The 26,199-nt window shown below is 37.8% G+C and overlaps 1 protein-coding gene across 31 annotated transcripts in view; it reads left to right on the forward strand.

The window, feature by feature from the left end:
* CYRIB (CYFIP related Rac1 interactor B) overlaps positions 1-26,199 on the forward strand; it is a 174,311-nt gene that overhangs the window by 102,155 nt on the left and 45,957 nt on the right. For 20 of the 31 annotated variants that reach the window (XM_071067824.1, XM_071067831.1, XM_024796310.2 and 17 more), the window contains 2 exons: positions 9,461-9,546; positions 10,703-10,741. The gene's annotated coding sequence lies outside the window, so the exon portion shown is untranslated. Of the gene's footprint in view, positions 1-2,654; positions 2,674-9,460; positions 9,547-10,702; positions 10,742-12,206; positions 12,288-26,199 lie in introns of those variants that run through there. The other 11 variants (XM_024796313.2, XM_011760064.2, XM_024796316.2 and 8 more) reach the window with 3 other exon arrangements.

Here is a 26,199-nt window from a genome sequence, read left to right on the forward strand (position 1 = left end):
ATTTTTAGCTTTAAAACTTTTGCCTCTATGGGCTTTTCTTTTATTGAACTATTTCAGAGATCACCTGTATACCAGATTTCAAAGTTAAAATATAAATACGAATGTAATAGGATGTCTTAAGTTCTAAAGGTCTGAAATTATGGGCTTCATACTAATAAGTTAAGTGCTAATTAAATTAGGGTTCTTATAGGAAATTTTGATGCACTAAAGTTCTAAGTGTGTTTTCGTAGAAGATGAGTGAGATCATTCTTCTGGAGACTCTAGGCATTAGATCCTCTAGATTACAGAGTAAATACATACATTAGAGTAACGTGGATCTTGGAAAATGCAGTTTCTCAGGCTTGACCCACAAAATTTAGTGGGTTGTGGCAAGCCTGAGAATCCACATTTTTGGCAGATGCAGATCGTCCATGGACCATTTTTAAAAGTTTTATGAAGCATACAGTTTGATAGTTAATCACCCATGAAATCATCACCACAATCAAGATAATGAACATAATCACCTTCAAAGTTTTTCCCTGACTCCTTCAAATCTGTCCACCCTACCTGCCCCTAGACCCCAGTCAACCACCTATGCCTTTTCTGTCTTTATAATATTAATTTGTATTTCCTAGAATCTTACTGTTTTATTAATTTTTTTTAGAAACAGGGCTCACTGTTGCTCAGACTTGACTCCTAAAATCTTATATATGAGGACTCATACAATATATGTTCTTTTATATCTGGCTTCTTCAACTCAGCGTAGTGATTTTGAGATTTATACTTAATATTGGCTGTGTCAGTAACTTGTTTCTTTTATTGCTGAGTAGTATTCCAGCGTATGGAAATACCACAGTCTGTCCATTCATTTGCTAATGAGCATTTGGGATGCTTGCAGTTTGAGACTACAAGTACAGTTGCTATGAACATTAGTGTATGATTCTTTGTTTGAGCATAATGCTTTCATTTTTCTTGGATAAATACCTCAATGGAATGACTGTTATATGGAAGGTGTATATTTAACTTTTTAAAGTGGCTTTGCACAAGTGTGTAGGAATTCATTTGCACTGTATTCTCACCAGCACTTGGTATGGTCATTTACAGTATTTTTTTTAGCCATCTGGTGTGTTTTCAGTTTGTATTTCTCTAGTGCCTGATGGTGTTGAGCATCTTTTCAAGTGCTTATTTGCAATCCATTTAACTTTGGTGAATTATCTGTTGAAATCTTTTGCCTGTCTTTAAATTCATTTGCTTTCCTTCTTAGGTTGTAAAAGTTCTTTATACAGGCAGTTCTCATTTGTGCTGTGGAATATAAAAATACTTGTGCAGGCTTAAATTTTGTAAAGCAATCTTAGAAATTATGTTGTTCCATGATTTTTAGAAATTTTCGTCAAAACATACTCTCATTGTTGCAAAATGTATAGGGAAATGGATAAAATAGTAAAACTAGTATTTACTTAGTACAGTTTAATTTAAACCTGGAGAATTAAAGTGTTTTATTTCTTTGTAAAAATCTTTTCAAGAGTGATTGGAACTGTGCCTCGTTTCTTCTTCCCTGTTATATAGTGTAGAGTGAGCATCATTTCTAGGCCTTGGACAAGTTAATAATACTTGTAAGTTTGGATCAGCTTCAAACATTTTATCCATTACACCGTGAATATCAAGAAGTATATGTAAGAATTCCTTTAATATGAAGGTTTCTTGCTGGCATGACTTCCTCTGAGACATTGTCATCCTTTTCACCATAACCACTCTCTTCTTTTATGTTGATCAGTTTACCTTCAGAAAGTTCCTCTGGCTGCATGTTTAGTCTCTCTGTTGGCAGCAGTGTCAACATTCTCACAGTCAACTCTTTCTTTTGTAACTCTATTAATATTTCATTAGAATTTTATTTCCAGCATTATCACTTTTGTTTCTTTGCTTCACTTTCATCTTTGTTGGCAAATCCTCTCCTTCAGTTACCCATTTAAAAACAAAAGTATCTCATGGGTTTGTCACTGGGGGACAGGAAGTAACACAGCTACATGCTCTTCAGAATGTGCATTTAGTGAATAACAGGTGTGCAGTGACCAGTGACTGACTTTAAAAGAAGTGATATGATTGGTCATGGATCAGGATATAAAAAATTGGAGAAAAGTATAAAACTATAAAGAATTCTGTATTTTCAGTATCTTCATTTCTCTTTACATTTAAAAAAGACAAAAACTAGACATTTTAGAAAAAGTGTATCTATGGTTATGGTCTATACAATAGTAATAATAATATCAACTTTTTTATAGAGTCCTTATCTGTCAGGGACAGTTTTAAGTGCTAGACATATTCTTACTTAATCCTCATAATAACCCAATTAGGTGGTAGGTATTACTATTATCCCCACTAGAGAGAGAGAAACTTGTCCAAGGGTAAGCCTCACAGTTTGGCTCCAGAACCTGTGCTTTATTTATACTAGTGCTACTTAAAAGAAACACTTTGCAAACCAGCACTGGTTCATAAACTGACTGTTCACACATAGTCTGTGAAGAATTGGAATTTGCATTTTGTAAGCTTTTAAAAATTAAAAAAAAATTCTTTTTTTCCTCTAGTAATTTCTACACAAGCATTGGATCGTGGTGGCTGGAAAATACTCTAGCAATTGCTTGTCATTGAAGAATGTGCTTTGGTTTTCTTTAAAAGGATTAGCTAATGAATGCACGTGTATGTATTTTAAATGTTTCAAGAATTGCAATTAATTGAACTTCTAGTTCTGGTTATTATGGAAAAGCTTTTACTGTAATTACAACACTGTGGGGAAAGACAAGGTTTATCTCAAGAGCTTCTGCTTATACAGTCATGATTTTGAAAGCGGAGCAGATTACTGAAAGTCAAGGTATTGCATTGTAGGATTCACTTTGTGCTTTGTTTTTAAATGTATCAGTTTCTTTAACAGCAGTAGAGAACATTCTTGTTTTCTGTCACCATAAACATGACACACAGATTAGGAATTCACTGAATCATTTTACCTGAACCACTCTTTAATATGCCTTCATTAGTTCATCCTGTTGATTATCATATAGAATTGTTTGAAAAAAATGACTTACAAGAAAAGAAAGGCCCAGCCTGGGCAACCTAATAAGACTCTGTCTCTAAAGTAAAAATAAAGAAAGGCAAATTTTGAAAAACCCATCTTTGTTTTCATTCAAATGCACCTTCTCTGTTCCCAGTCCTCCCCTTCCCCCAACCTCAGAGTGCATCTCTGCATCTTTTGAGGTAATTATATGGCTTTTTTTCTTTTAATCTGTTAGTGTGGTGAAAACAGTAGGTATTCTGAACCAATCTTGCACTTCTCAGATAAGCCAAACTTGGTCATAATTTTTTTTAAAAAAATTTTGCGATTTCAGATCATTTCAGCATAGGACTGGGGCGGAGAGAGTGGTGAAACAAGGTGAGAAGCTGGAAGGAATGGTCATTTCAGTGCTAGTGCAATTTGCAACTTCAGATAATTCTGGAGCGCATATATATATATTTAGCAGGATGTATAAATTCAACTATGTATTTGATCTTTTATAAAATTGACCCCAGGATAAATTTGGACCGTGTATACACACACACACACACACACACACACACACACACACACACACACCCCTGTAAAGCTTTATTTTCCTTATTACCTCTGCTTGTATTTAACATTCCTTTAAAATTATATGTGTAAATTTTATAAGGGGTTTTGAACATATGGGGTAGATTAAATGAACACCAAAAACTCTATCTTTCCTTTTAACTAGCATTTAATTTTACAGAGTTTGACCTTATAGAACCTCACTAACTTGTTTTCACATAACATATCTTAAACCTGTGGAATCTTTAGGTTAGCACGATTAAAGCACCTGCCATCAAAAATGCATTTTACAGTCTCTCCATGGCTGTATGTTCCAAAACTTAGCTGAGTTGAAGTATCAGAAAAGTTCCATTGTAGATGGTCAATAATCCGGGCAAGATGTTGACAGTAACCAGGAGATCCAGAAGTAAGAAGGTTCTATATAATGTCCTCAAAGCCTGGTGAGCCTCTTAATCTAGCTCTTGGCCTTTTAATTTAGCCCTTGTCTCAGGTTTTTCAATTATGCTGTTGTAGGTTTTGTTTGTTGGTTTTGTTTTTGTTTTTGTTTGTTTTTTTGCACACAACCAGAGCTGGCTAATTTTTGTATTTTTAGTAAGGACAGGGTTTCACCGTATTGGTCAGGCTGATTTTGAACCCCTGACCTCGTGATTCACCCACCTTGGCCTCGCAAAGTGCTGGGATTACAGGTGTGAGCCACCACGCCTGGCCGTGGGTTATTTTTTTAAAGAATCATTTTTAATTTTACAATAAAAGAAGTTAGTGGAAAAGTAGTATTTGTTTTATAAGAAATCATATTTACCGAAAGGAATATTGTAATAAATATTGAACAAGATTGTTTCCTGAAAAGTAATTTTCTCCCTCTGTTCCCTTCCTCATTTCTGTCCCTTCCCCTTCTTTTCCTGATTCCTTACCCTTTAGTCATGACCTTGGACAAACTACTTTTAAAGCCTCTGATTGCTCATCAATGAAAAGGGTTTAATTTTAACCTATTAGATTGACAGACTTCAGTGAAATATATCATGCAGTACAGTGTCTAAAACATAGGAAGTACTTAAAAAAAGGCAGCCGAGTAGAAAGGGACAATTTTAAAAGACTGTGCCTCACTTTATGCATTTATATTGAATTTCTGATCAAGGAAATTCAGATTTGATAGTTACTTCCTTGAAAATACATAAGGCCTTGATAGAAAATGGGAAGAACTAAGTTACACAATTGTGGAGAAAAAATAGTTGGCCTCAGTAGTTAAAAAACCAATGGGAGAGAGGCCGGGCAACGTGGCTCATGCCTATAATTCCAGCGCTTTTGGAGACCAAGTAGGGAGAACACCTTGAGGCCAGGAGTTCAAAGTTACAGTGAGCTATGGTTATACGACTGCATTCCAGCCTGGGCGACAGAGCGAGACCCTGTTTCTTTTGTTTGTTTTTAGAATTAGGTTCTTGCTTTGTCGCCCATGTTGGAGTGCAGTGGCACTCATAGCTCACTGTGGCCTTGAACTCTTGGACTTAAGCCATTCTCCTGTCTCAGCCACACATGTAGTATGTTACTAGACCTGGCTGTTCATTTTATTGTTTTTATGTATATGGGTCTTGCTGTGTTGTCTCGTCTGTTCTCAAACTCCTGGTCTCAAGTGATCCTCCCACCTCAGCCTCCTGAAGTGTTGGAATTACAGGCATGAGCCACTGCACCTGGCCCCTGTCTCTTAAAAAAAAAAAAAGACACCACTTGTCAAGGATGCTGGGAAGTTGGCCAGTACATCATTCTGATGGTAATGTTAATTAGAATGTATCTTTGGACAAGAAATTGGCACTAGGTATAGAGACCTTGATGTATCCTAAACATTTTTCAGTTATTTCAACAAAGATTTATGTTCATAGCTAAGATAATTATTCAAGGTGTTCACATGGCCCTCTGCCCAAGGGGTGCCACACCTGTGGGTATATCAGGCATGAGATAGACATATCACATTTGAGAAGATTGTCTGGTGAATGGAGCGATTCTGGGCCTTCTGGCCACATCTTGGAGCCAGGAGTTCAAGGTTACAGCAAGTTGCCTGGTATATAAACCCATACTGGCACTTATGGCATGCCAGGACTCTGGAGAGCTCCTGTGAGGACACTCTGTCCGTGCAAGTGGTTACAGCATGGTCTTGTCCAGACTGAGCTCCAGACTCCAGGCATCCCCTGAGGTGATTCCTTTTGCTTACTTGCCCACCACTCCAGTCTGACAGAAACTGATCTGGTAGTCTCATTTGAGAAATTTGGGGCAAGGGTGCCTGGCACTGGCTTAGGTATGTTTTTGTGCCTTAATGTTCAGGGATTATATTTGTCAGTAGGCAAGAGTGTGACCCTTGCGTGCAGGGACATGTGTGTGCACAGCCAGGGTGTTTGCTTACTGGGGTTCTTAAACCCCAACCCAGGCAGAGCTATATTGTGTAGTTGTTGAGGTTGTGTAATAAAGTAATAGTTCATAAACATTTTTATATTAGACTGGGATAACTTTTTCTAATCTCACAAAGTCTTTATGTGCTTATGGAAGTCTTGGGCATAGCATTGTTTATAAGAGCAAAAGGTTAGAAAAACCGGAATATCCAACAGTGAGAAAATGCTTGAAAAAATGTGGTATAACCATATGATGAGTTGGTATGTAAAGACTAAAAGTGGCATTTTGGCAGAGTTTTTAATCATGTGAAAATATTGCTCATGATATCAATGATAAAAAGCAGTACAAATACAAAGAAATGGTGTTAAATCATATAAAAATATACATAAAAGAAATTAGAATAAATTGTTAAAGCTTTGGTTGTGGGATTATAGGTAGTGGTGCTTGTTTCTTTCCACTTTGTGTATTTTTTATAGTGAATATGTTTTACCCTTATAATAAAGGGGAAAATTAAGGTTGTAAGAAATTTTTAGACTACAAAAATCAAGTCATGTTCTGAAAACCTGGCATTACCTAGGCAACCATTACTGGCAATTTACTTTTCCCTGGAGGTAATTTAAAAAAAAGGTTTAGAGATAATGAGAAATGTTGGTATTTCAGATCTTCTGGAGCATGGGTTTACAACAGAGATTAAGAATTTCTTGGCCAGGCATGGTCCAGGCTCATGCCTGTGATCCCAGAACTTTGGGAGGCTGAGATGGGAGGATTGTTTGAGGCCAGGAGTTCGAGACCAACCTGGTCAACATAGCAAGACCCCATCTCTATTTTATTTAGAAATGTTTTTTAAAAACTTTATAAAAAAGAATTTATTGATATTGTATTAATATTTAGTATTAATATTTGCACAATATTAAGATTTATATGTATCATATATGCCTTGATATTTGTTTTTATATAGAAAATGTAGTTCTAGGTATATCAAGGTGGGAGGCTCTTAATGTAACCATTGTACTTTCTTCTGATCAAACTGTTTTGTGATAGTAAGCATGGTGTAGGATGACATAGAGGAAGCCTCAGGCGTTTGAGTTCTGGTGCGTGTTAGACATGGTTTTCTTAAGAGTACTATAATTGAGATTTAGTGCCAGTAGAGAGATACACATTATTGTAATTTTAATATTAAATACAAAAGGTAATGACCATGTTGAGCAAAACTAGCAGTTCCATTAATCTACACACTTTGAGTTCATTTTTGCTCTTTTACAAAGGAAAAGGATGCATCGATAACCTAATTTAAATAAGTGGAAATCTGCATTTTACAAATAAAGCATGCTCAAATAACTTAATTTAAATAATTAGAAATACAACCCAAGTCTATCTCATTTCAGAACCAGTTCTCTAAACCATTTTACTATATTTGCTTTTTATTATTAGGGAGTGTACATTTTTTTCATAATTTATTGTTTTGCCTCCCTGTTACAAATTATCAAGTTATTTTTTTCTGTTGTCTTCATGTGATTTATATACACTCCCATGAACTATTTTAAGACATTTTGTTATCCTTTATCTTTAATTTTTACATGATTGATCTTTCCATTTAAAATTTCTTATAGTGCTTTATATTTTAGCATGTTATTCCTCCAAAGATAAGTAAGATTCTTTGTTCTATTTTCTGAGATTTAGTTTTGAGAAATTAAACTCGAATTCATGTGTAATGTTTAGTTTGAGAAGGGTCTATCTTAGTTTTCTGTGGAGTTATTTCAACACCATTTAGTTATTTATTTATTTTTTGAATAGAGTCTCATTCTATCACCCAGGCTGGAGTGTAATGGCGTGATTTCAGCTCACTGCAGTCTCTGCCTCCCAGGTTCAGGCAATTCTTGTGCCTCAGCTTCCTGAGTAGCTGAGATTACAGGCATGCACCACCATGCCTAGTTGATTTTTGTATTTGTAGTAGACACAGAGCTTCGCCATGTTGACCAGGCTGGTCTCAAACTCCTGACCTTAGGTGATCCACCCACCTTGGCCTCCCAAAGTGCTGGGCTTATAGGCATGAGCCACTGCACAAGGCCAGCAGTGAGATTTATGTACCATCATATGAAATACTACAAAGCTATAGACATGGTTGACAGAATGGTCTGAAGTCATAACTCATGTCTTGCTGGAGGCAAGTACATTTTAGCACTTAACTTGAAGAATCTCTAGGGTTTATAGATTTTAGGTGCCTGGATTGTCCAATTTAAATATTAGTTCATATTTACTACTTATGACCTGATACTTGATTTCTAAGGATGAATACAGTTACAAGTGTTTTATTGTGTCTTGATTTATTAATTAAAATTTTATTTTAGTAGATTAATAATTATTTATTGAATTAATAATTGAATTTTTCCTCATGGTTTTATGCAAAGTAGCCCTGTTTTTTCTGCTATTGTTTATAAAAGTGGTCAGTCAAGCCACTTGTTTTGTTTATTTCTGGGTGCCTGCAGTGGGCCTTAGGGAAGGAAGTTTTATCTTTGGCAGAAAAAGCAAAAAAGTGTTTATTCATTTCACTTCTGGTAATACTGATCCAAGGCAAGCTTTTGAGGAAAACTAGAGTGGTTAGGCTTTGAACGTGACTCCTGTTTGTGAACTAACTCATAGAGAAAAGTGAAATATTGTAATCCCAGCACTTTGGGAGCCGAGGCGGGCAGATCACGATATCAGGAGATCGAGACCATCCTGACTAACACGGTGAAACCCCGTCTCTACTACAAATACAAAAAATTAGCCAGGAATGGTGGCGGGCGCCTGTACTCCCAGCCACTTTGGAGGCTGAGACAGGAGAATGGTGTGAACCTGGGAGGCGGAGCTTACAGTGAGCTGAGATGGCGCCACTGCACTCCAGTCTGGGTGACAGAGCGAGACTCCGTCTCAAAATAAATAATTAATTAAATAAAATAATAAATTGTAGACAACGTGAAGTTCTACAGCAGAAGTCTCAAACTGATGGCTATTCCACGTATAGCCCTTAGACGGTTTCATTTGGCCTATTGAGTGTGTCTGACTTATTTCATTAGTTGCTCATGTCTAAAATCTGTTTCACATGGATATTGAGCTCTGGATCACCTGTATTTTTAGCATGGCATGTTGACAACAGTGGCACCATTTAGATAAACACACCTGTTTGTTTGCCTGGTTAACACTTACCTAAGATGGCCCCAGCCAGCCAACTCCATATACATTTTTGCAACCTCTCTTCTAGTGTCTTGAATATGAAGTAGTAGTAGATCTGATAATGCTCAGGCAACAGAATCTTCCGCCTTGAGTTAGTAGGAAATAGTAGGCACCAGGATTTTGGGTAGTGAGAGTTTGGGTGGAATATGGGGTGTGCAAGAAAGTGTAGTCTTAATTAAGAAGGAACATCCAGTGAGGTGGGATGAAAAGGGATTATGGTATCATGGAAATCAAGTGTATTGACCTAGTTTCACCCACAAAGCAGAAACTGAGACTGGTGCTTTCTTACAGGTAATCATTTGCATACCTGTTAGCAAGAAACAGAAGTTAAAGGACTGGAACAAGTGAACTAGGAAAGAGGGAACGCCAATCCAAGGGTGCGTTATTGAGCTGCTCGCTTTTGTGAGCACCTGGGGCTTGATCCTGAGGAAGCTCTCTGAGAAAGCAATAAAGATATGCCTTTTGCTGGGAAGAAGGTGGTATTTATTTGCTAGATCCCATCTCATTGGTCAAGGGTTGCCCATGGTGTTAACACCTTCAAATTTTCATGTTTGTTTATGTCTCTGGATAACTGAAGAATTCCTGTAGACATCTATTGCAAAGCCCCAGAGCAGAAAGTGAACCATAGATAGTACAGTCAGGAGGAGGTACCTCAGCTAGAGTGAAAACATGAGGCTTTTTCCTGATAAGAGTGATCCATACCTTCTTCTCCAAGGGGTTAATGTCTTTATTTGCTTCTTATAACCTTATTTGCACAGTTATACTCATTCTGAAGATTCCATTTTACCTAAAATTGTGTGTTTGAAATAGTAAAACCAAGCCTGGCATGGTGGCTCATGCCTGTAATTCCAGCACTTTGGGAGGCCAAAGCAGGAAACTCACTTGAGCACCAGGAATTGGAGATCATCCTGGACAAAATAGCGAGACCCTCTCTCTACAGAAATGAATGAATGAATGAATGAATGAATGAGTGAAGTAATAAAACCAATCCTAGAGAGGGCTTTGTGGTTCACTTGAATTTTGCCAGATGTGTCACTGGCAAATAATAGGTTATTGTCATGGAATAAGGATTTTAGTACCTTGAGTAAAACTGATTATTAATACATTGAAACTGAATGAACTTAAACTGTGATAAGAATATATAAATATGCCTCTTTTGATAGTTGTAGGCCCCTGCTCTAAGACTAAAGAAGAATTACTAACTTTCCTTTTCTTACCCTTTGCTTCATAAGCTATGATGAGATTTGTGTACTTGTCTTCGTACACTTTGTACTCTCTGAGTATATTGACAGTGACAACTGGGTTGTCTTAACCTATTGTTGTTTTCAGGGCTTAATATGATGCCTTACTCTAAATAGGTCCTCCATAAGTGGTGGTTGAGTTAATCCAAGGAAGTAAATATATGTGTGTATGTATAAAATGTGCATGTGCATGATGGCATTTGTGAACTTCAAAGTTAACTGTAATAAAAACTTGTTTTAAAATATAATAATATTTTAGACTGTCTTCCTTTTTTTTTCTTTCTTTAAACAGATAGAAGGACAAGGACAGAATCACCAGCACTGGCTGAAGGTAAATATGTCTTTGGGGGAAATGATTATTCAAATGTATGATTTCAATAAAAGCTTATATTAACTACATATAATTTAAGGGAAATGTTCTATACACAATATTGAGGTAATAAAAATGTTGTTAGGAAATATCGATTGGTTAGTTTTTGACTTAGAGTAGGACCTGGTGGGGAAAATGTAAATTAATTAGAACTTTTTTTTAACAGCTTTCTTTCAGTAGGAGAGGTATGTGTTTTCCTTTGAATTAAGTCATTTTAGCTATCACCAGTATAGTTGATCAAGAAAGTTCTAAGCCATAATTTTAGTAGTTTAAAGTATATGTATGTACATATATATTTTTTTTCATTGAAAACAGAAGGGGGAAGACACTTTACACATAATCTTAAGAATTCTATCCATTATTAGTTTTGGTCCTTTTTAAAAAAAAATTTTTTTAGAAGCAAAGAATCGTTACCATAAAAGGTAGTTGCTGTTAAAGGGTCCTGAGTACTTAAACATTTGTAATTCTGCAATTGTTTTAATTATAACAAGTTATTAAGTATTGACAACGTAATTTTTTTTTACAGACAGAGTTTGCGTTCTTAAGCGAAAATGACTGGCTTAAAATCCCTTTCCGTGTTCTTCTTAGTTATAAACAGAGTATATTTTTTCAAAACTAGCTCATCAGGCCAGTCGTGGTGGCTCACCTGAGCCTGGGGTGTCCAGGTTGCAGTGAGCCATGATTGCATCACTGCACTGTAACCTGGGCAACAGAGCCAGACCCTGTCTCAAAAAACAAAAACAAGGGTGGGCACGGTGGCTCAAGCCCGTAATCCCAGCACTTTGGGAGACCAAGGTGGATGGATTACCTACCTGAGGTCAGGAGTTAAGAGACCAGCCTGGCCCACAGCCTGGGCAACACAGTGAGACTCTGTGTCAGAAAACAAAAACAATAAAAACAAAAAAATCCAGCCCATCATTTTGTTAGAGCTAGTACAACAGTTACTACTATGACAGTCCTTCAGAATTGTTATCACCTTGCTTACTCTGTATTTTACAGATCAGAGGTTCTTAATGAGTATTTTTTGTGCCAAGGACCTCTTTGGCAATCTTATGAAGCCTATGAATCCTGCCTCAGAATAATGATTCTAATAATGATACATGATTGTATGACGTAAACTACATAGGATTAAGAAGGAAACATTACATTGAAAAGCCATTAACAAATAGTAATATGTGTGCTTCTTACATTAATATGTGTGTTTCTCATGTTAGAGAATAAGCATTAGGAGTAAATATACTGTATATCATAATTTTAAGTAGATGTTGTATGCAAAAATTGTAATATGAAAATACCCATGGTTTCTATTAATGACAAATTCATAGGTTTTCTAATACTACTGTGGTTTGTTACTTATATTCTTGATTGAAGGAATTGTTAATTTTTGTATAGAGTTTAGTGAAAAGGTTCCCATCCATATTCACAGATCCCTGAATTCTCTATGGACCCCCATATTAAGAACCTCAGTTAGTGAAAATTCAGCTAGACCTTTCTGCATCATACTTCAGTAAGTGTAGCTTTTCATGTTCTATATAACTAATCTTAAAGAAGTAGTCACAGGCTGGTCATGGTGGCTCATGCCTGTAATCCTAGCACTTTGGGAGGCCTAGGCAGGTGGATTGAGGTCAGGAGTTTGAGACCAGTCTGGCCAACATGATGAAACCCTGTGTCTACTCAAAATACAAAAATCAGCCAGGTATGGTAGCACCTGCCTGTTATCCCTGCTACTCAGGAGGCTGAGGCACGAGAATCACTTGAACCGGGAAGGTTGCAGTGAGTGAAGATCTCACCACTGACTCCAGCCGAGGTGACAGAGCTAGACTCTGTCTCTCAAAAAAAAAAAAAAAAAAAAAAAAAAAAAGTATCCTAATGGTGTAGGCTAGAAGTTTGTGAAATAGCTTTGAAGAAGCTTCTATTTGCTGGTCCATAATAACAGAAACAACAAATTTTGTGGAGAAAGGGAGTAGAAAATAAATGTTGAGCCTTGGCGAGTGCCTGCCTTCAAAGAACATGAAGTAAATATGTAAAAAACAAATATCAGGGCTGGGCGCGTGGTGGCACATGCCTGTAATTCCAGCACTTTGGGAGGCCGAGGTGGGTGGATCACTAGAGGCCAGGAGTTCGAGACTAGCCTGGCCCACATGGTGAAATCCCATCTCTACTAAAAATACAAAAATTAGCCAGGCATAGTGTGCGCACCTGTAATCCCAGCTACCCAGGAGGCTGAAGCACAAGAACCACTTGAGCCCGGGAGGCAGAGGTTGCCATGAGCTTAGATCATGCCACTGCACTCCAGCCCAGGCGATAGAGTGGGACCTTGTCTCAAAAAAACCGTCTTCCCAAAGCCCAAATATCAGTATGAGACACCAAAATTTTAAGAAGAGAAATGCCATCATTGCCATAGGAAGGATACAAATAGTAGTGCTCTGATAATTGTGTTCTGAAAACAAGAAAAAGGTAGAGACTTACAGAAAGTCACCAACTGTTTTGCAGTTCCATCAGTAGTATAAGCTGTATGGTGGTAAGTGTCAGCCTGATCTAGAAAGAGGCTGGAATGATGTCCCTGAATCCCAGTGTTTGCCCAGCAGCTGACAGCTGACTACAAATTGAATGGCAGGTCTGTTGAAGTTTGATTAATGGCAACAACAGCATTAACAATCATTTTAAAGGGGACATAGTGGGGAACCTGATTTTCGTTTTTGTTTCCTTCATTGTGGTGGTACTTGATTCTTTTGATGTGATCTGGCCCTGATGCCGTGTTTTAAAGAGATTCTCAAAAGCTGCACTGCCAGAGTCAGTGGATTAAGCCCCACATTTTTACTCATTTGCTGCTTTGTCCAAGTCAATAAGTTTCTCTAGTCTTTATTTCCCTTCTTTCATAAAATTAGGGAGTTCAGCTCATTCAAGTCATTTCACAAACCCTTTAGTCTGGGCTCAGATTTTCTATCCTTTGTCATCCCCTTTCTCCATTTCTTTTCTCCGTTTTTTCTCCCAACAACTTTAGACATGTGGTAGTGAAAGTCTTCAGAATCAAAATGGAGTTACTAATGTTAAGGAAACCCAGGGAAGCTGTGTGCAGAGCGAGGGAAGGCTGTGAAGAGTGTTCTCACACTCATATGCCTGATAATGAAAGAGACTACAAAAACCATATCCTTACACAAAGGCCATCACCACCTTGCACAAAATAATACTTCTGCAAGGACATCTGCCCAGCATCCGCCTGTTCACCCTCCAACTAGTGTCACCCTTGTTATCGATCTTTGTAGCTAAGGATATTTATTTCAAAACTATTATATAACCCTTGTTTTTCCTTTGAAACCTTTGTCTTCCTTTACCTCCCTAAATATGTATGGCATAGTTTACTATGTCATGCAAAATCCTATTGCAGTGCTCTGTTCTGAAATAAACTTTTCTTTGTTTTACTCTCTTTCTGTTATTTAGGTTGACAGTAAAAATTCAAAGTGGTTTAGTGATTTGGACTTTGATTTATATAAACATTTCCTTTTTATGTGCTTTGTGAAACTAAAAGCTGTAATAATTAATGGCATACTTAATTCAAAAAATTTGCATAAGCACATATTGTATTTGGTCCTAATAATGACCTCAACATTTCATTTACAATTAGCTTATTCCACAGTATTAAGAAAACATAGGTTTCTTCCTATTTTGTATAAATCAGCCTTTAGAATAAAATGAACCAGCTTTTACAAAATTATTTACAAAGGTATCTGGCCTTGTCATTTGTCATTTGAAAATAATTATGGGACCTGCTTTTTAAATTTACCGAGTGGGATCTCTTTCTGCTGTAAAATTTTACTTCTTTCTGAAGTAAAATTGTATTTTAAAAAAATGATATAATGAAAGGCCAGTCACAGTTGTTCATGCCTGTAATCCCAGCACTTTGGAGGCAGAGGTGGATAGATCGATCACCTGAGGTGTCAGGAGTTCGAGATCAGCCTGGTCAACATGGCAAAACTCGGTCTCTATTAAAAATACAAAAATTAGCCAGGCGTGGTGGCACATGCCTGTAATCGCAGCTACTCAGGAGGCTGAGGCACGAGAATCACTTGATTTGGGAGGCAGAGGTTGCAGTGAGCCGAGATCGTGCCACTGCACTCCAGCCTGGGGGACAGAGTGAGACTCCAAAAAAAAAAAAAAAAAGGCAAAGCAAAAATGTATATATTCAGTTATAATTACCACCTCCTTGGCAACATCAGAATGTAAATGAATGACCTCTGCTGGACTCTTTTTAGCACTGTAAGAGATACTGATTTATTAATGTAGAAAATTATTCAAGTACATATCTTTAAAATTCTATTACTAAGAGAAGAAAAATATGTTTTTGTATTCTGTTTGGTTATGATAAGCCTGGAGGAGATACATTTAAGATAATGATTTTAATTTTAGTTCCGTTAAATTAAGTTGAAGAACCAGGAAAACATTTGTGCCCTTCTGTAATTTCACTTGCATTCAATTCCGTTAGTGTACAAGGCTAGAACAGAAAGACCTGACAAACTGTAGAAAACTATTTAAGAACATTTCTTAACATCTGTCTTCTTTTCCTGATAAGCATACTTTTTTCTTTTTAAAATTTATTTTACTTTTAGCTTCTGTGTCCAACCAGCCATAACATACTGCTTTTCTTAAAAACGTTTTTTTCCAGTGAAATTTTTTTTCTAACTTAGAAGTTTTAGTACTAATTTCTTTTAGGAACACTTGAAATTTTTCTTAATTGTTTTTGGATGAATTGTATGTGCCACAGTAAGCGTTCATTTATTGACCTAACCTTAGCACTAACGTCATGCAAAGCCCTCTGTGGGGGGTACTTTGGAAACAGAAGTTAAGATGACACTCAGGGAAAAAAGTTTCCACTGCCCTTGGTTCTTTAGCCTATAATGTTTAACAAGGTATTTGTGATGAGTATTCCCTTAAAAAAAAAAAAAAACTTTAAAAAAAGTTTTAGATGGGGACCAGGCACAGTGGCTCATGCCTGTAATTCCAGCACCTCGGGAGGCCGAGGCGGGTGGATCACCTGGTAAGGAGCTCAAGACCAGCCTGGTCAATATGGAGAAAACACATCTCTACTAAAAATTCAAAAATCACCTGGGCGTGGTGGCAAATGCCTATAATTCCAGCTGCTTGGGAGGCTGAGGCAGGAGAATCACTTGAACCCAGGAGGCAGACGTTGCAGCGAGCCAAGATTGTGCCACTGCATTCCAGCCTGGGCGACAAGAGCGAAACTCTGTCTCAAAAAATACAAATTTAGATGGAGTTTCGCTATGTTGCCCAGGCTGGTCTTGAACTCCTGGGCTCAAGCAATCCTCACCCACCTTAGCCTCCCAAAGTGCTGGGATTATAGGCATTAGCCACCCACCATGCCTGTCCCTACCTAGAAAATCACTTCTGAACTCTACTTAGAGGCTAAATTCTTGGTTGACATTACTAGATAGGAGATGTCTTGTTTATAACTTTGCAAATGTGAACATACATGATCTGATGGGTAACTTTTCTTTTGACCTCATTTGTCTGTTGTTTTAAGATACTTCATATATTTAATGGTTTGTTAAATAGCACAGGGATTGTGTTCAGTTTATTTCTAGGAGGCCAAAGAGAATTTAAACCAAGGAGGAGAAGTTAACAAATGGGTGAATTTCAGTTTAATACAAGGATTGTATGGTTTTCGAGGTTAGAATTCATGTCTTAATTGTGCTTATTCAGTCATTGGCTTAAGTTTCTACAAATTTTTCTAAAAATTGACCAAAGTCTAAAATTTAAGTCATGCAGAGTATTTAAGCAATGGTGAGATGGCTACTTCGTGTGGATATGTTGTAGAATAGATTCATACTAAGGTTAAATAGTCAAGGGTGAGTCTTCCATTTGACTGTGAACTGTCCCTTCCTGGTCTGAGATTCTCTTGTTTATTGGGAATGGGATATAAAGCCATTCTGCCTGTTGTCTTTCGCTCTTCACAGTGGTTGTAGTGTTGAGAAGAGCCCCTAGTCAATCCCAGAAATTAAGGGATACTTAACTTCAGAGAATACCTTCTTTTAACTCAAATTATGAGAGAAAGCAGAACAATTTTTAAGAATCTCTAATCTATTTCAGTCATAGTGAGGTGACTAGGAATGACACTTTACTTCTATATGCCAAATTCTGGCAGATTTCCTTTCGATTGTAGGCCTCCTGTTTCCTGCACTTTCTCCTTTTCCTGTGAAATCTCCGAGGAGAAGAAAGAATGATGGACAGTTTATCCTTTCACTGCCACAGGGCCTGTTTCCTTGGCAGTCGGTCCTTAAGTTCCTTGCTCTTTTGCTGCTGTTTGGTGACTGAAAGAGGCACCAGAGACTCTCACTCTGGGGAGGTGGGTGGCATGTTTATAAGTAATGGATGAGAATGTCTCTGTAACCCTTAGTTATTCTCTGTGCAAAAACAGAAAACTAAAATTGCTGCTTCTGAAGATGACTGTTGGTCATCAAGATTTTTAAGGATTTGTGCTCACATTGTGATAATGCATAAGAACATGAGAAACACCATTGGAGATTAGTTCTGAGGTGGTAAGAGTATTGTGGGAAAATATCATTGCTGCCTAGGCTAGCTTTAATGTTTTAGCAATAAACCTTTGCCTGTTAACCTTGTCCTTGATTTTCTTGATGTTTATAGAGCTTATATTTGAATTATCCCTTCGTAGGTAAGACCAAGGGATTATGAACTTACTCCCTAATTTATTAAGTTACACTTTGTTTCATTTGACTTAAACCTACTCTATGGGATGCCCTTAGTTTACGTAATTTCTTTTTGGATAAATAAGCTGCTTTTTACTTGAATTGTTCATTATTCATTAATTTGACAAATATATATTGAATACCGGCTGTGTGATGGAATGTCTGTTAGAGGCTAGAGTTTAAAAAATGAAACAGATGTAGACTTCTTAAATGTTTGGAAGAACTTTCCTATAAAACTCATTGAATAACTGACACATTGTATCGTTTATAAATGGTCCCAAATAATAGAAAAAGTCTATGTATAAAAATAGGCTTGACAGCAAAACCAGACAGGAACAGAGAAGAAAACTACCGGTCAGTCTTACAAAATAATCCCAGGTGAAATGTTAGCAAAGCCAAATCTAGGAATATATTTTTTTAAATGACCAAATAAACCAGGCACAGTGGCTCACGCCTGTAATTGTAGCACCTTGGGAGGCTGAGGTAGGAGGTTTGCTTGAGCCTAGGAGTTCAAGACCAGCCTGGGCAACAGAGCAAGACCCTGTTTCAAATTTTATTTATTCACCCTCATTCATTTATTCATGAATAAATAACCAACCAAGTAGACTTGATCTCAGGAATGCAAGAATGGTTTAGCAATAGAAAATGAATTTATGTAATCTGTCATATTCATAGATTAAATGACAAAATGATTGAAATTGTAGAGATGGCAATTATATATTTAATGCAAAATCAAATCAAAATCCCATCAGAATTTTTTGTAGAATTTGACAATCACATGAGTGAATAAAAGGGCAAGAATAAGGCAATTTTGAAGAATTTTTATTTAAACAGTACGCACAGACCATGAAGATGAAAAACTGGGCTGTTACGAAAACACCATAAAGAAAGTTAAGATATGTTAGAGCCTAGGAGAAAGTATCTGCCTTGTATATAAGCATTAAAAGGTTGATATCCAAGATTTCTAAAGCTGCCAGGTGTGATGGCTCATGCCTGTAATGCCAACACTTTAGGAGGCCAGGGTTGGGGAGGATTGCTTAAGGCCATGAATTTGAGACCAGCCTGGGCAACACAATGAGATCCTGTCTCCACGAAAAAAACAAACAGCAACAATATTCCCCCCACGCCCCTCCCCCCCACACAAATTAGCCGAGCGTGATGACACGGGCATGTAGTCCCAGCCACTCAGGAGGCAGAGGTGGGAGGATGGATTGAGCCAGGGTGGTCGAGATCGCAGTGAGCCATGAGCACACCACCATGCTCCAGCCTGGGCGACAAAGCAAGACCCTATCTCAAAATAATAATAATAATAATATATATATATATATATATATATTTCCCTAAAACTCAGTTTGAAAAAAGAGTGGTATGACAGTTGAAGTTAAGTTAGGAAAACTTACCACTCTGGATATTTCAAACAATTTAATATAGAAGATTGGTTACAAAGATACTAGAAAAGCTGGAAGAGCAAAAGGAACAAGGGAGAGAACAGAGTAGCAAAAATAAAATAAGAAATTGTGATACTGCTTTTGCCAGAGACAAGCTGCTGCCACCACTAGGCTTGAACCTACAGGCTGCACCCGTCCCTAATTAGGGTATTGGATACTATTCACACTGTTCCTACAACTACTAGCCTGTTCAAATCAGTAACTTCTCTCTTCCTCCTGTCTTCTCGCCCTCCAGTGCCTCCTGTTGACATAATCTAACAGGAGCCCAGCTGGCAAAGATGTCTGGGAAATGTCATTTGAATTCTCAGCCCCAGCAGTGCAGAAAGGTAGGAGTGGGGCTGAGAAACAACAGAAAAATAAAGACCATAGGTGGCAGAGGAAATGCATATACACTTCACAGATGGCCCATAAACATATAATACAAAAAGGTGCATATGTTTACTGATAAAAAATGACAAATTTAAACATCAGAGACATTTCAGACTCCAAAAATTAAACTTGAGGTTTTGGAGGACAGGAAATTGGAACTCTTTCTACCTGTGGAACAGAATTGATGGATGTACTTGGGAGAGCAATTTAGCACCATGTAAAGTTACGGTTGCCTTTTCATTTTCAGATAGCTGTCCTATAGGACTTTTGTACATGAGCTTAAGTATATATAGTGTGTGTATGGAGGTGTAAAGCATAACTGTTAATATTTAAAAGTGGAAAACAATCTCATCATTCAGTAGAGGAGTGAATAAACTGGTTTCTTTGAATAATCGAATAGTATGTAATAGCTAAAATGAATGAATATTAATAATTTTTAAAAACCATTGAGAAAATCGAGTTTTCAAAGAATATGCATAGTATATCATATATGCAAATTGAAAAGCAGAACAATACTGTATTGTTTATGATGAATATATAACTTTGGAGTAAAAAAATCTTAAAATATGTTTGGCAGGAAAACCATGCTGGAAAAAAAAAAAGACCTAGTGTGATGACTCATGCCTATAATCCCAACACTTGGAGAGTCTGAGGTGGAAGGATCGGTTAAGGCCAGGAGTTCAAGACCAGCCTGGGCAAATAGGGAGAATCCATCTCTATCTAATAATTTTTTTTAAAAAAGATACTAATTATCTTCAGTGAGAGAGGAGGAGAGGGGAGGAAAGTTGATTGAAAGAGGTTGGGAGGTCAACTGCACACATAGAAAAGTAGCCCATCTAAAGCAACTGTTGCCAAATCGTTACAGCTTTAATCTGGGTGACAAGACTGTGAATAGTGTTTTTTTTATTTTGTGTGTTTTTTTTTTTTTTTTTTGTATTTTATGTTGGAATTACTTCCTAATTTAAATAAATAGCAAACAAGAAAGAATTAAGAATCAGCCCCTCTGGGAAGCTTTTATTTACTTTACCAAAACTGGGTTAGGTATTCCGTTTTCTGTGTATTCAGAATGCCCTTTGCTCGTTTCTTTATGAAAGTATACCCACACTTGCTTGTCTGGTCTCTTCCACTTGTCTGTGAATTCCTCAGCACCAGATATTCAATATTCATCATAGCCATTGGCAGACAGGTGCTAAGTAAACGTTGTTTGATTTAGAACAACTACTACCACTGATACTGTAAAAGCTACATATATGGAAGTATCTGAGGCTTTATAATGAAACATTTAAAAAAACTGATCATCCATGTATTGTAGCATGTGTGTTAGAAAGAGGTAGGCACCTGAATTCCATTCTGAGCTTTTTTCTTGGGCATCTTTCAGTGAGACATACGTGTTCTCTCAGCATCAATGGCTTTACATTTTTGAACATTTAAAATTACTGATTCATACAAGAGTGTGCATACTTCATTTGTAAATTGTGAAGCCTAAAAATAAGACTCCCACGAATCCACCACTAATTGAGGAACTAGAATAATTCTCAGGTCTTTAAAGTTGCCCAATTCTATGATCATCTCCCCCTATAAATAACTAGTATCTTTAATATGGTGTTTGATTTAATGGTATTATATTGTGTACAGTTTTCCGATAGCATTATAATTCACTTATTCATTTTTATTGCATGTAGCTGCAGTTAATTTGTTTGCACAGTATTACAGTTCGTTGTGTGAATATTGCACATGAACTTCAGAAGGAATATCAGACTGATTTCCCAAACTTGTCATAGTAGTTTACACTTCCATCCGATTGTGCCCATTGCTCTTGCATTTTACATCAGCCTAGTATGATTTTGAAATATATAATGAAACTTTTCTAAAATATTTCCATTTCTAGTCATTGAAACTATTGACGTATATTTATTTTACAGCATGATGTATAAAGGAAGCCATAGTTAAAAGCAGAACGCTACTCCACACACACACAAAAAAATAACAATTTTGGTAATTAAATGTGACAGTGGACTTGTGTGACTAGGCTTTTCTTTTGAGTTGTTGACATGAAATAAAATTTATTTTGCATTCATAGATTTTAAAATAATGTATGCAAAATGAATTCAGAATACTGTATTTGTCTAATGATAACGTATTTTCAAGAGAAACTATCATAGTAAGTCCTTACAAAATAGGTCATTTTGAGTTGTGGTTTTGCATGTTTCCATCATATTCCATTCCAGAAACTTCTGTATTACTTGCCTTGAGCCTTTGTAGTAGCCCTTCTACATACTTTTTGTCTGTGCTTGATGCAAGCCATTGTAACAGGATGTGTTTCTGTGCTTTCATGGTCTAAATATGTGGCTCTGACAGTAATTTGCATTGGTGATCAAATTCTTCTTTTTCCTATCTCCTGTTATACAGAAGATTTTTTAACTTTTAATGCCTGGAATCATGGAAGAATGGCAGTAATCTTTGAATCAGACTCAAAGATACCATGACAATCTGATCTAATACTATTTTATTGTGTTTCACTTCCATGTAAGGAACAGTATTAGTCTCCTAATTTATTATATCCATTGCACATGGCCCAACAGAAATAGGTAGAATAAGATTTTTCATTCTATAATATGAAGTCTAAGTGTATCCATCCACTAGATGTCAGCGTTAGGCAAGATGCAGTGGAATGGATATAGAATAATAGCCAGAAGCTCAGTAAGAGATTTAGTCTAACAAGTAAACTGACTTGCATAAAGTCACACATTTTATGATAGGAGTAGAAATCAAGCCTCCCAATTTTTATTCCTTTGTTATATCACATTTCTTTAAGTCAAGTGACTTAACTGCATGTAATTTAGTAGCCAAAATTAAAATATATGGATCTTAACATTTGCTAGGGCTTCATGGGGAGATTTTAGTACTACTGTGTTGATATTAACACTGGCACCCAGGAATACCTGAATCCTGTTGTACTGATCTCTCTGTCTCTTTCTTTACATTTCACAAAAGATGGAGAATCAAAGGATCACTTTATTAATAGCTAAACTAGTACTTGATAGCAGTGAGTTAGATAGTGTTAGTAAGGTTAAGGATTAAACTGTTCTGTAGAACTTCCCTGATATCAAATTCCAACCAGGAAAGCAGAAATCATTTTAAAATGAGGAATTTTAATATATGTATTTAGTTCACAAGTGTTGGAAACCTGAGCCAAAAGAGACTGCTGAGGTAACTTAGATATTAATAGAAACCACAAGAAACAGCAATTACTTTTAGGGCTCAGGGAACAAAAGAGAAGAGATAGATTTGGGAGAATTTAGGAGCTTGAAGGAAGAACCCCATAGGCCTGGAGTCTCAGACCTTTGAAGGGGGCCACATTATGCACTGTGCTGGGAGTTCCACAAGAAGCTAGAGCTTGGAGCCCTAGCTATCTTACCGCTGGAAGAAACTATGACGGGACTTCAAAGGTCCCTTTTGTTTTTCTTCTTCCCACCTTTTCATTCCTTTTGGTGACATTTGCTTGCTTCCTGTCTCCTCTCCTCTCCTCCCTTCTCCTCTTTTCTCCTCCCTTCTTCTCTCCTCTCCTCTTCATTTTTTTCTTTTTTTATTTTATCTTTTTTGGGACAGTCTCACTCTGTTGCAGAGTGTAGAGTGCAGTGGTGCAATCTTGACTCACTGCAACCTCCGCCTCCTGCATTCAAAAGATTCTCATGCCACAGCCTCCCTAGTAGCTGGGACTACAGGTATGTGCCACCACGCCTGGATAATTTTTGTATTTTTAGTAGAGATGGAGTTTTGCCATATTGGCCAGGCTGGTCTCAAACTCCTGACCTCAAGTAATCTCATCACCTCGGCCTCCCAAAGTACTGGGATTACAGGCATGAGCCACCGCGCCTGGCCTGCTTTCAAGTGATGGTACAGTTTCTTAGAATCAGTTCAGTAAGCAGACTTTGGGCAATATTTGATGAGGGTGGTGCCTTGAATATTTTCAGAAGTGTTACTGGGATTATTGATATGATTTATATCTAAAAAACAGTGTACATACCTTAATTTATAAATACTTTATTGATAAAAATGCTGACAATTACCTGAGCCGTCATTCAGCGAGTCTTAACCTTTTTGCTGGTGGAGGGTCTTGCCTGGATGTTAATGGCTGCAGACTGATCAAGGTAGTAGTTGCTGAAGGTTGGGTGGCTGTGCAATTTCTTAAAATAAGACAACAATGAAGTTTGCCACATCAGTTGACTCTTCCGGGAAAGATTTCTCTGTAGCATGTGATACTGTTGGGTAACATTTCAACCACAATACAACTTTCAAAATTGGAGGCAGTACTTTCAGACCTTGCCAGTGCTTATCAGCTGTGTTGATGTAATACTCATTTTAACAGTCTAAACAACATCTTCAGAGTAGATTTCATCTCAAGAAACCATTTTTGGCTGGGCGTAATGGCTCGTGCCTGTAATCCTAGCACTTTGGGAGGCCGAGGTGGGCGGATTGCCTGAGCTCAGGAGTTTGAGACCAGCCTGGGCAACATGGTGAAACCCCATCTCTACAAAAATACAGAAAATCAGCTAGCTGTGGTGGCTTGCACCTGTAGTCTCAGCTACTCAGTACGTTTAGGCACGAGAATTACTTGAACCTGGGAGCTGAGGTTGCAGTGAGCCAAGATCGTGCCACTGCACTCCAGCCTGGGTGAAAAAGTGAAACTCTGTCTCAGAAAAAAAAAAGGAAAGAAACCATTTTCTTTGCTTACCCATAAGAAGCAACTCCTCATCCACTCAAATTTTTATCATAAGATTGCAGCAATTCAGTCACATCTTAAAGGCCCTTCTAAGATAAACTTCTATGCTAGTTTCTTGGTATTTCCACCACATGTGCCATTCCTTTCTCCACTGAAGTCTTGAATCCCCCTCACAGTCATCCGTGAGAGTTAGAAGCAACTTCTTTCAAACTCCTGTTGATATTTGACCCCTTCCCATGAATCACAAAGGTTCTTAATGGTGTCTAGAATGGCGAATCCTTTCCAGAAGGCTTTCAGTTTCCTTTCTCAGATCCGTCAGAAGAATCCATATCTGTGACAGGTTTAACTTTAAGAAATGTGTTTCTTAAATAATAAGACTTAAGAGTCAGAATTACTCTGTGATCCATCAGCTGCAGAGTGCATATTGTGTTAGCAGCATGAAAACAACATTAATCTCCTTATACATCTCCATTAGAGTTTTTGGGTGAGTAGGTGCATTGTCAGTGAGCAGTAATTCATTGAAATGAGTATTTTTTTCTGAGGAGTAGGTCTCAATAGTGGGCTTAGAATATTGTGTGCACTATGCTGTAAACAGATGTGCTGTCATCTAGGCTTTGTTGTTCCATTTAGAGACCGCAGGCAGAGTGGATGTAGTATAATTCTTAGGGTCCTAGGATTTTGTTTTTATTTTTATTTTGAGACGGAGTCTCGCTCTGTTGCCCATGGAATGCAGTGGTGTGATCTTGGCTCACTGCAACCTCTGCCTCCCAGTTGAAGCAGTTCTCCTGCCTCAGCTTCCCGAGTAGCTGGGATTACAGGTGCCTGCCATCCTGCCCAGCTAATTTTTGTATTTTTAGTAGAGATGGGGTTTCACCATGTTGGCCAGGCTGGTCTCAAACTCCTGACCTCAGGTGATCTGCCCACCTCGGCCTCCCAAAGTGCTGGGATTACAGGCGTGAGCCACTGTGTGCGGCCTCTCTGTCTGTTTTTAACCATGTATTTTTTCAGCTAATACTTATGAATACCAACTACATCCCAGGCATTGTTCTAAGTGCTCAGGATAGAGAGTGTATAAAACAAAACCCCTGCCTAGTCAGAGAAAGACAAAGTAAATAGATAAGAGTAATAGGAATGTGTGTTAGATGGTACAAACCATCAGTTTGGGAAGGGGATAGAGAGGAGGATGGAAGGGGCATTTATAGATGGGTAGGTAGCTCAAGGATTCTCTCTGAAGAGGTGAGGCCTTACTGAGCAGCAGAAACTGCAGACAGGCTTTTGTGGTTAGATGTGCATGTGTGCAGTGGAGAGTGAAGGGATATGACGCCAGAGTGTGTCAGGGGCAGATGATGTAAGATTTTGTAGGACCCCTGTATTAGTTTGTTCTCACATTGCTATAAAGAACTACCTGAGACCGGGTAATTTCTAAAGAAAAGAGGTTTGATTGGCTCATGGTTCTGCAAGCTGTATAGAAAGCATGGCTGGGGAGGTCTCAGGAAACTTTGAATGGCGGAAGGCAAAGAGGAAGGCAGCACGTCTTACATGGCCAGAGCAGGAGGAAGAGAGATGGGGAGGTGCCCCACCCTTTAAAAGAACCAGACCTCATTAGAACTCACTATCACAACAGCAGCAAGCGGGGGAAGTCCACTCCCATGATCCAGTCTCCTCCCAGCAGGCTCCTTCTCCAGCACTAGAGATTATAACTCGACATGAGATTTGGGCAGGGACGCAAATTCAAACCATATCATTCTGTTCCTGGCTCCTCCCAAATCTCATGACCTTCTCACATTACAAAATATAATCAGCCCTTCTCAGTAGTCCCCCAACTCTTAACTCATTTCAGCATTAACTCAGAAGTCCACAGTCCAAAGTCTCACCTGAGGTGAGACAAGGCCCTTCCACCTATGAGTCTTTAAAATCAAAATGAAGTTAGTTACTTCCAAGATACAATGAGGGTACAGGCATTGTTTAAATACTCCCCTTCCAAAAGGGAGGAATAGGCCAAAACAAAGGGGCTTTAAGCCTCATGCACATCTGAAACCTAGCAGGGCAGTTGTTCAATCTTAAAGCTCCAGAATAATCTCCTTTGATTCCATGTGTCACATCCAGGCCACACTGATGTAAGGGGTGGGCTCCTAAGGCCTTGTACAGCTCTGCCCC

The sequence above is a fragment of the Macaca nemestrina genome, chromosome 8 (assembly GCF_043159975.1).
Source record: "Macaca nemestrina isolate mMacNem1 chromosome 8, mMacNem.hap1, whole genome shotgun sequence".
NCBI classification, from domain to species: domain Eukaryota; kingdom Metazoa; phylum Chordata; class Mammalia; order Primates; family Cercopithecidae; genus Macaca; species Macaca nemestrina.